At 33.2% G+C, this 12,287-nt stretch overlaps 1 protein-coding gene across 1 annotated transcript in view; it reads left to right on the top strand.

Moving 5' to 3' along the window:
- Positions 1-12,287, top strand: part of LOC131850878 (uncharacterized) — a 359,653-nt gene that overhangs the window by 49,424 nt on the left and 297,942 nt on the right. The window lies entirely within an intron of this gene.

The following is a 12,287-nucleotide window of genomic DNA, read 5'->3' on the forward strand; positions in this document are numbered from 1 at the left end:
TCAGGACAAAACAATAGCCTGAGTCATTGACTACTTTGTGGGTACTTTATGTAGCGTGTATTTCAGTGATTTGCTCTTCTCAGGACAAAACAATAGCCTAAGTCATTGACAACTTTGAGGGTACTTTATGTAGCGTGTATTTCAGTGATTTGCTCTTCTCAGGACAAAACAATAGCCTAAGTCATTGACTACTTTGTGGGTACTTTATGTAGCGTGTATTTCAGTGATTTGCTCTTCTCAGGACAAAACAATAGCCTAAGTCATTGACTACTTTGTGGGTACTTTATGTAGCGTGTATTTCAGTGATTTGCTCTTCTCAGGACAAAACAATAGCCTAAGTCATTGACAACTTTGAGGGTACTTTATGTAGCGTGTATTTCAGTGATTTGCTCTTCTCAGGACAAAACAATAGCCTGAGTCATTGACTACTTTGAGGGTACTTTATGTAGCGTGTATTTCAGTGATTTGCTCTTCTCAGGACAAAACAATAGCCTGAGTCATTGACTACTTTGAGGGTACTTTATGTAGCGTGTATTTCAGTGATTTGCTCTTCTCAGGACAAAACAATAGCCTGAGTCATTGACTACTTTGTGGGTACTTTATGTAGCGTGTATTTCAGTGATTTGCTCTTCTCAGGACAAAAAAATAAGCTGAATCATTGACTATTTTGTGGGTTCTTTCTGTAGTGTGTGTCTCAGTGATTTGCCCTTCTCAGGGCAACACAAAAAGCTGAGTCATTGACTATTTTGTGTTGCCGCAGCAGTAAGCTGAGCCATTGACTATTTTGTCGGTTCTTTATGTAGTGTTTGGCCTTTTAAGGACAAAACAATAAGCTGAGTCACTGACTATTTTGTCTTGCTGAAGCACACATCTGATTTAGTTACTATCAATTAGTCCCTAACTTTGTTATTTTGTTTTTGTTCTGCTTCATTATGTGTTTGTGCTGAAGATATAAATAAATCCTTGATCTATCAAGTTAGATAAGATAGTCAAGAATAATTACATCTTATTTTTTATTATTGTCATGGAACACAAAAATTTGTACAGTAAACTTATTTAATTTACGAAAAAGGTCACTTGCGTGATGAGTTGACTAGTTCCGTCGCTTGTATTCAGCTGGACAAATGCCCAGTCGTTACGAGAACTTGTATATTCGCGGCTGAACATTGATCTTCCTCCCACATTCTAGTGTGATAGATTAGATTTCTTAGTTTTATAGCAACTTGTTGTTGTAAATATGTCAGTATATTTCTGTTCATACGGAAGAATATCCTTTGGGAATATTAACGTATGGATACAAAATACTAGGTATTAATGTTGTAAATACTAAAGTTTGTCGATAAATTTTGATGTTAGAGGTATTTGAATATTTCTTAGACTGTTTTAAATTAATTTTGATACAAATAATCTCAGATTATATTCACACAAAATTCTGAATATGACTAGCATTTATTTAAAAGAGCAACATGCAAGTTTCTTACTCGCTCATATTGTGATAAATTTTCGAGGAATCGATTCCACGACCAGTGACGGTAAGGCGGTATGCTAGACCGCTAAATTACCGAGGCCGCCAATTAAATATATACAGATTTATTTAGGGTTTACCTTTAGGGAATCAAATATGTTGTTTTTGTTAATAATGCTTATATTGGAGGATAAAGGGAAGGTCAGGTTGACCTACTAATACCTTTTCTCTCTAATGTAACAATGTACACGGGGTTCCACTTGGAAACCATTCTAGTACATTGCGATTTGCCAATCTTGGCTAACTAGCCTGACTTCATGATGATAATGATGATGATCCATTATCATCCATAAAAAGGGATACTTATTTATTTCAATGTGTAAAAGCCTTTAAATGAACTGACTTAGATTGCAAACAACACAAGTCTATACTGTGAGTGCCAGTAAAGGAATAAACTTTGAGAACCACAGGACAATGACCCTCTCAATATTTCACGGTACATCGCATCCCCCAGTAATATCGAGTCTCGCCCGCGCGTATTTTACGCGGCTCCCTTGACAAAACCATGATAAAACATGGACCGGCATTCTCTGTTCCACTGTGTAGGTTTATGAAGATTGGAGCCACATCTATGACTTATTTATGTTGGAAATTCGCGTCAAAACAGAATGAGTAATTTCCAAAGGTAATATCCGAGAGATTATGACTTATTTAGCACGCGATAAAGTTGAAAATGAATTTGTTTTAGCAATTTTTCTCGTGATTTATTAAAAACAATGTTACACAAAAACGTGTAATGTTGATATGTTTTTAATTGACTTTATAAGTTCACAATTTAAGTATTTATGCGTTAGATTTTTTTGGTAATAACTTTTTTCTTGGATAATATCTTTTTAGGTTAGGTTTATTTTGTAACAACCACTTTCTTGGATAATATACCTTTTATTTTATGTGATAATGAGATCAACAGTCCAAATTACAATTATTATTAGATATATAAAAAAATACATTAAATTTGTCTCATCATGAATAAGAAATAATAATTCATTAAATCAAATTCATAATACCAAATAAAACTAAGACAGTGGAACAAATGAACAAAGTCAGAATGTGTGTGGAAGCCAATTTGTGTGCCGCCATTTTTTTTTTTTCATTACCACAACATTATTTGACTTTTCGTTCATTCCATTTGCTACAGTTCGTAACACCATATCACTTTGTATCATATCTACAGGCACATAAGTGCCAAAATGTCTAATTCGCCTATGTCCCTTCTCAGAGACTACCTGTGCACAAAACTTAAATCGGTTCAGTAATTTTGACGTGTTCTCAGGGTCTAGACTATCTGCGCACCAAATTTCATTTATGTAAATCGGTTCAGTAGTTTTGTAATGAAAGCGAGACAGACAGAATTACTTTCGCATTTTTCATTTAAATCAGTTCTGTAGTTTTGGCGTGAAAACGGGACAATCAGACAGACAGAGTTACTTTCGCATCTATAATATTAAGTGGTATAAGTAAGGATTATCACAATAAAATGCTTCCATTACCACAACATTAAAAAATCATTTAAACACGTAGGACATTTTAGCCTCTAATGAACGTAATTTTTTTATATCATAATATTTTCCATACCATATTTACTTTTGCGTTCATTCCATCTCCCACAGTTCGTAGTACCATATCGCTTTCGACACAGCCAAAAGTGATAGAATGTCTAATGTGAAATATATAGAGTGATTTGAAGAGCGCCCTACGTTTTGAAGATAAAGTTTAATGGGCGATTTTTTTATGCACGCAACATTTGGCGGGGCGGCGCGAAATGTCAATGGGTGAGTGCGGTAAGATATTGGTTTCTGGTGTATTATACTTTAAAAGAACTGTAGTCATCAGTGATGAGATACGTGATATATATCCACACAGCGCCGTCTAGTTTCAAGGCAATTAGAACTTATATAAATATATTCACAAGGCACTGATGATGCCTTGCCTGTGCTGTTTTGTATTTGATGTTGTTCGTTTCTTTGTGGCGATGTAATTTCCCTGTGTGGGTGATGGTTGATGGTGGCACAATAATACGTCTCTTGGTTGATGTTTATCTTATTTATTGAAGTTTTACAAGTTTATAGTATTTTTTTTATTATTAATAATGGGATTGCGCTTGGTCTTACCTCATCTGATGGTAAATGATGGCAAGACCTAGGATGTAGTGCGCTTACCCAGAAGATATCTATTCACCATAATAATAAATAATAATAGTATTTATTCTTATTTATTTAAGCCTTACAAGTTTATATTTTTATATATATATGGAGCTGTGTGTGCACCATGATGAACGAACGGAGAGAGACAGAGTTGCCAGCTAATAAATTTAATGTAGCCACAAATAAAATAAATATAGTGTTTCCAACATTGCCTTTATCCCATTATTTGTACAGTCGGTCGGTGCAGTATGTCATTCTCTTCCACAGATCTCTATCGGCCGTCATATCTGAGCATACATCTAATCTTTTATAAGTACATTATCTTAATCTAAATATATATAACTCAAAGGCGACTGACATAGTGATCTATCAACGCACAGTCCAAACCACTGGACGGATCGGGCTGAAATTTGGCATGCAGGTAGATGTTATGACGTAGGCATCCGCTAAGAAAGGATTTTCATTACTTCTGCCCCCAAGGGGATGAAAGTTTATATGAAACTTCGTTAATTTTAAACCGATCGGACTGACTTTGATTGCATAAAGCTACTATGACGTAACCATCCCCTAAGAAAGGATTTTGATAAATTCCACCCCTAAAGGGATAAATTAATGCGAGTGAAACCGAGAGCAAAAATTAGTAAATTATAAACGCGAATGTTAGTGAGTATATATGGATGTATTATACAAAGTTTTCATTTAAAATTTATTTTACTATCATAACTATTGACTATTACTGTATATATATATATAACTGTACTATAACAATAATAAAAAATTGATTATTTGTATTATTATGTAAATTTGACGAAATGTCATGACATATGTCAAGTAAGCGTGATACAGATGAAGTCGTGTGGGTCAGCTAGTGTTATAAAACTTGGAAGTTTGTGAGTGTGGATAGAGGCTATTTGTTACTCTTTCACTCAAAAACTACTGAACGGATTTTGATGAAACTTTACAGTAATATAAAACTTATACTACAGAATAACAAATAAGCTATAAATTTCATACGGGTAAATTTGAGAGAACAACTAGTAAATAATGTACAAGAAAACACCCAGACTGATACAAATAATGATACTCATGAATACAAATATTTGAACTGTATGAAGAATTGAACTCGCGACCGTATACTTATATATATGTTAGTTCGGTATAATATTAATTCATCATCATCATCATCATCATCGCAGCCCGGAAGACGTCCACTGCTGGACATAGGCCTCCCCCAAAGATCTCCACTAATTAATTCATATGTATGTTAGTCTATAAGGTATTTATAATATAGGCCTAGTGGGGGAAAGGGGATTGTTAGTAATGTGGACTCATGACTCCATGACTAGCAATGTACCAAGTCAGGTTGATCTCCACGCGGTTCCCCCTGGAAACCATCATGATAAATTCCTGGTGAATTTGTCACGATGGGCTAACTGGCCTGACGTCATGTTCATCTTATCAACCTCCACTGGTGCCCCGCCAGCGTATACCGTTAGCGCAGGCGGGTGCACCATCCCATTATCATCCATAACCAAATATGGGCTTAGTAGTCTTAAAAAAATATATATACAACAATATAAAACAGTTAAGTCTTACATTCTTAACAAAATATTACCTCCACGTTGTAACTGCAGATATTGTGTCCAATACAGTTTTACTATCAGTTCTAAGAGAGAAGAACTATAAAAATCTTACAATATTGCAACTGTGTACGTTGTTGCAGAATCTACCATTATTAAAAATGATTATTATAAATCCTTTCAAGTGAAATGATATTTTTACAAGCTTTTATTCGACGTGCCGTTTTAGTGCCTGAATTTTAAAAGTCTCTTTCGGTAATGTACGTAATTGTAATAATAATATAATGTAAAACCTAGTATAATATAAGTACTAAAGGAGGATTTAGCACACCTCTTTACTTCAGATGGTCGCGAGTTCGATTCCTCACACGGTGCAAACATTTTGTATTCATGAGTATGATTGTTTGCATCGGTATGGGAGTTTTATATGTATATTAAGTATGTATTTACAAAAGAAAGAATATAAGTATTTGTTGCAAACTCTTTGCACATTTTTATACATGAATTTTATTTAGAACTAGCTTTTGCCCGCGGCTTCGCTCGCGTTAATCTATTCCTTAGGAGTGGAATTTATCAAAATCCTTTCTTAGCGGATGCCTAGGTCACAGTAGCTTTATGTATGCAAAGTCTCAGCTCGATCGGTTTAAAATTGACAAAGTTTCATATAAAGTTTCATCCCCTATTTTATCCCTTTGGGGGTATAATTAATCAAAATCCTTTCTTAGCGGATGCCTACGTCATAACATCTACCTGCATGCAAAATTTCAGCCCGATCCGTCTAGTGGTTTGGCCTGGCGCTGATAGATCACTACGTCAGTCACCTTTGAGTTATATATACTTAGACTAGCTGCGTCCGTGACTTTGTCCGCGTGAAATGACGATACTTTCATATATCCTTTCATCTCCCCTCTCTCCTACTTAAATTTCCTTACAATACGGCATTGTGAGTAGTAATTTCTCGTCATCACTTTTATCATCATCATATAACTCATCCACGCTTGGCTAAGGCCCGCGTGTTTGAACGTATTAGCCCCGTAAAAAGGGAGATATAAAAACATATAAAGTATTAAGTAGTATAAAGTAATCATAATATTCCTAAAACACTACATAAAGCAATAGACGATCTGAAATTTAATAATCTAATCTACATTCCAGTACAAAAGGCTGTTATCTTAGATACATGTTCAATAGTCTGTAGCTTCCTAAGTGCCACAGAATAAATCATCAAGCAAAATAAAGTAACGAGAGACTTTTCATGTCCTGCCCTTGGTAGTAATCAACAGCTTAAGCTGTGATAATAATAATAACAATCTCAGGACAATTCATACAGCGCCATCTAGACCGAAGTTAAGCTCACTAAAGCTTGTGTTATAGGTACTAGATAACTGATACAACTACATAGATTTGTTTTCGTAAATATATACATATACATATTATACATACATAACACCCAGACCGATACAAACACTCATACTCGTGAATACAAAAGTTTGTGCCGCGCGAGGAATCGAACCCGCGACCATCGGACGTAAAGTGGAGTGCTAAACCGCTAGACCAGCGAGGTCGTCATAAAATACAATTTAAATGGATATGAGAAGACTAAACAGGTTAGTCTAGATTTAGGTCAAATGGTGCTTAGGAACGAGAGCACTTTGTGCAATCTCCATTAATGAATTATGTACTCTGGATACAATATTCAAATTGTATATCTTATTAATATTATAAACGCGAAAGTTTGTTAGTATGGATGTTTGTTACTGTTTCAAGCAAATCGGTGAAACCGTGAGCACAGCTAGTCTATACATACAAGTCTCGAGGTCAGCTAGTGTCTAATAAAATCGTGAAGAGCGAATACTGTCTGGTGTCTATTTGAGAAATAGAAATAGAAATAATCTTTATTCAAATAAACTCATTACAAGCACTTTTGAATAGTCATATTTTGATTCTACCACTCATTCGGAATGCAGATTCATCACAAGAAGAATGAGCAAGAAACTTGTGTGTTTCTCTTTTGAATAGATGTTTTTTTTATATAATAATACAGTATAACAAGTAAGAGGCATGCGATAATCAACATAGAAATCGCTACGCACTCATTATTAGTGTAGTCAGATAATATTGTCAGCGCTATGGATTTTAAGTTTTTCTATAAAAACATTATTGTCGTTAACGAATTCTTCAATTTTATAGTAAGCTTTTTTTCAAAGGAAGTATTTTATATGACATTTAAATCTTTTTTTAGGCAGATTTATAACAGACTAAAGAAATATTGGAATAATACTTCCAAAGTGGTAATGTAGTGTTTTCTTGTATTAATTTTAAATACACCATCCGCTATTGTCAATTAGAGAGAAAATATACATAATTCACAGAGACTATTGACCTCTCAGACGAAAGGTTATATATATATGTATGTGCATCATATGTATATAGCTGTTACCAGCGACTTCGTTATTTCATTAACATAAATAAAATTTCTAAAACATAAGTAGTGACTATTTATAACTTTAATTATTTGCAAGTATGTAATTTTATATTATCTGTGCTGCAAGTGAGTCCCTTCAAAATCGGTCCAGTGTTTTCATCATGAACAAATAAGTACCGTGAGGTCAAAAAGCTACTACTGAGGGTTCTAATTGAAACTACCATTCAATACGGATGATAGAAATTTATTAAAAAAAAAATACTATAGGGAGGTCATTAAAACAAAAAAAAACTTAATAGCGCCATCTACATTTACCTGTGGCGCCATCTAGTGAACTAATATTATACATTTGGAACTATCAACACATCATTAACAGGGTTGGCGACCGACCACCGCAAACCGCAGCAAACTCTTTTGTTTTTATTTTTATTATTTTGAAATTTATATTTTTAGACCAGTTCTTTTTAAATCATGTTATTTGATACATTTCACTTATGGTATTGTCTTATTGTCATTACTGTAGTTCACAGTTGCATATTAATATACTAGCTGTCCCGGCAAACGTTGTTTTGCATTAAAATAAAAAAAAAAATTAGGGTTGGACCCCTAACATTTAGGGGAATGAAAAATAGATGTTGGCCGATTCTCAAACCTACTCAATACGCTCACAAAATTTTATGAGAATCGGTCAAGCCGTTTTGGAGGAGTATGGGAACGAAAACTGTGACACGAGAATTTTATATATAAGATTTTACTATAATATTTTACGTGTTTTCTTCATATAGACACCCATACAGTTCACCGATCCATTACAGACGGTCAGATATATATTTTTTTAATATTATTTTATAATTACAGGCAGACAATTCAATTTTATTTATTTGTATATACAGTATAAAGTGAATACGAAACTAAAGTTATTTATTTACAAAACCAATTGGAAATATACTCGTATAAAAACATAAATGGAAGATTTACGATATTTATATAGGTGGTTCTTAGTTATTTTTACAGTTGCACAAATATTTCTAATTAAGTCTATGTTAAATACAAAAATATTTACATCGTCATACATATAATATATATATATATATATATAGTATTTTATAACTTGCTACCATTAAAAAGAAATAAAGTTTGCGAGTTTTGACCAACATGGTGATGTTAACTTTAAAAAAAAATACTTTCAGTCCATTTATACAGAGTAACTAATATTACGCTAGGAAACAGAGAAAATATGACATAAGCCAAGTTGCACAGGTCATTGCATCAAAAACTTTTAATACATATTGTCATTCATATATGTATATATATTATAATTTATTTGGTTTAACAGAAGCATTAGATTAGACAGTAGATTTGACATATCATAAGAGTCTGTAATAGACCTATATGAAAAAAGATATTTTGAATTTGCAATGTAATTTATTTAAAGTGGCAGAAAGCAGACGTGGTATACATCTGCTGTACTGACATGGTACATTGCTAGCAATAATATCATGAGTTCACATTACTAACAATCCCCTTTGCCCTTCGATAATAGTAAGTCAACATCATCAATAGATTCTCATTTGACATAATGTTTTTTCCTTGGTGGGGAGGTTTGTGGGAAAGATGGTATGATACTCCTGGTGGGAGGTCAAGACAAAGTCTAATTCATACGTTCTTTTCATCGATAAATACAGAGATGAATCGTTTATGATGACAATGATGAGAATGAGTAGTAGTCTAGAATCTACTATAACAGATGGATAAATAAATAATGTATACTATATACTTTATTTGACGCGCCCGGTAGTTTAGTGGTTTTAGCGCTTTACGTCTGATGGTCACGGGTTCGATTCCTCGCACGGTACAAACATTTGTATATAAATACAAATATTTGTACAGTACGTAGTCTCCGTGGTGATCTATGTGGTAAATGTCGATCGCAAGACTGGTCTGACAACCTTTGCTAATATTTTAGCACTGAATTAGTATTGTTGTTCGTATCGTATAATTGTTTGTATCGGTCTGGATGTTTCTATGTATATTATGTCGTGTTATAGTAACGATACATGTGTTCTTTGTTATATTGTTTGTGCTTCTTCTTTACTGTATGTTGCAATTAAAATATATTCTATCTACCTATCTATATATTTAAAAAAAAAACTATCTATGTATTTATATCAGTAGTCTAGTGCCCTTAACATAAGCTCAGCTTAATTTGGGACTAAATGACACTGTGTTAATTGTCCAAAAATATTATAATTATTTTTTGTTCACTATTATAGTAAAGATTCTAGAGATAGTAGTAAGTCAGTAACATCAATATGTTCTCATTTGATACAATGTTTGCCTCTGCCGGGACTCGTATTACGATCACAATGTCGTGTTACCCTCAATCTGTCTAAATTACTTAACGTTCATACAGACGACTTCGGACATGTTGTAGAGATTTACAAGGATGTCTGCTAGTAGGGACACCACCCATCCGGATATTACTTACGGTCTTTACCCAGATTTGTCCGGATTAAAAAAATGTATCCAAAAAAAGCGATCTAGAGTGGAACAGAGGTATTCAGACTATTTTGACGGCCTCGGTGGTCTAGTGAATTAGCACACCGCTTTATTTCCGATGGTCGTGGATCCCATTCCTCGCATGGTGCAAACATTTGTATTCATGAGTATGTTGACTGTTTACATATGTCACGCTGCTTTCTAATGTATATTGTTTATGTATTTATAAACAATATATATAGATATATATTTGTATTAGTTGTATTTACTATTTTGTAGTCTTTTTTTAGAAATTTGGAATTTCTATCAAATTCTAGCACATAGGTAAAATTTTAAATTCTACCACAAATCCCAAATTTTGTTAATGTAGATAAGATAGATAAGATAGATATTTTCTAGTAGTCTAGTTCAAGAGAAGCATATCAGCTGGAAATTTAAGCCACTCGATCTTTCTTGGTGGGGAGGTTGGTGGGAAAGATAGTACTCCTGGTGAGAAAGGATAGATATATTAGTTAAGGTCAAGACAAACATTGATATATTCGTATGATAAACACAGAACTAAATCGCTTATTTTAATTGTTACCAGTGATGAGACAGCATTCAGATTAAAAAAATAAGTATGACTATTAAAAATGCTTATATTGAAGTATTATGAATGAAAAATATTCAATTTTTTTTTTTATAATACTATGGTTGTCGTAAAGCGTACGACCCATCTGATGGTAAATGGTTACCGTAGCCTATGGACGCTTGAAACACTATGGGTGTCACGTGCGCCTTGCCAGCTCTTAAGAAACCTTAATATACTCTTCTTGAAGTACCCCATGCTGTAGTCTCGTGAGAAAAACTCGGCTACCTGCGATTTTCATTCCATTTTCATTTTTCACATTATTTCCGCAATATAAATGTACGCGGGAGGAAGCTCCTTTGAAACCACACTGTCCGAGAACACTTGCGTTCTAGCGTGTGGGTATGAATTCCCTGTCTAATCTATTATAATCAATAATTACTGAGAATAGGTTGTTATCTATTTTTTAAACCCCTAAGAGATAAGGGTGTCTCACCCAAAAAAAAAAGTTTCTTCGGTCAACTGTTTTTATTTTTATTGTTATATGACTATGTACTATATTTTATTGTTATATATTGTTATACACTCCTGTATGTGTTTTAAGATGTCACATCAATTATCATTCTTCAACCACCAACCCCTATTTTAGCTAGAAATACATATAATAGCTAATAACGTTATTGTGTAAGCGTTAATAAACTTTTACTATTGCATATACATATATACCATTTTAGTTTAATAAAAAAAACGAATGAATAATTCAATTCTTCGTATTGAATTAAAAATAAAATATCATTCTCGTATGCCGTGAACTGCGAGTGAAAATTTATTATACATTTTTGTGCCTAAAACTGTCGCCCATTGTTGAATATGTCCTTCTATTTCAAACGCGACAGTAACCCTACCTGCGAGGGTGGTGTCCCTCTGGCTATAAATTAATTTGCAGGCTGTAGTTAGGTGGCTCTGTACATAGATTTGACGCTTCCATTGGACCTTTCTGAAATTCATCAATGTTTTTTCATTTTAGACTTTACATGTACAGAACATAGTTGATATTCGGCTGTTAATGTTTTATTTATAGTTGTAAAGTTTTTTAATTTAAATAAAGATAGGTGCTACATGTATTGTTTTCGGATTTTAAATAATAATTACAAAATAATAATATTAATTTGCGAAGCAAAAACTTTGTGCATCTTTAGGGAAATTGCTCAGACGAAGGACTATGAAATTTCGCACACTTATAGTTAAATAAAGAAGGAGTGCATAGAGAGGTGCATTTAGCACTCCTAAATTTATTACATAAAAAATAATAATATACATAAAAAATCTGTAAAAACCATTACACACAATACCATGTATTTGACACACATATGCATAATTATAATTATTAGAAATGAATTGAAAATACAATTATTTAGAGAATAATTATAAATAATTATAATCGAATATTTATTTTAATTAAGAATTAAACAATAGAGTATATATATTTGTTTAATTCTTATTGCTGGATCAAAGACCTTTTTGTATTTTTTATTAGGGTCGAATA

This window comes from Achroia grisella, unplaced genomic scaffold (genome assembly GCF_030625045.1).
Source record: "Achroia grisella isolate CSIRO2021 unplaced genomic scaffold, CSIRO_AGI_Agris_v1 utg780, whole genome shotgun sequence".
Taxonomy (NCBI): Eukaryota; Metazoa; Arthropoda; class Insecta; order Lepidoptera; family Pyralidae; genus Achroia; species Achroia grisella.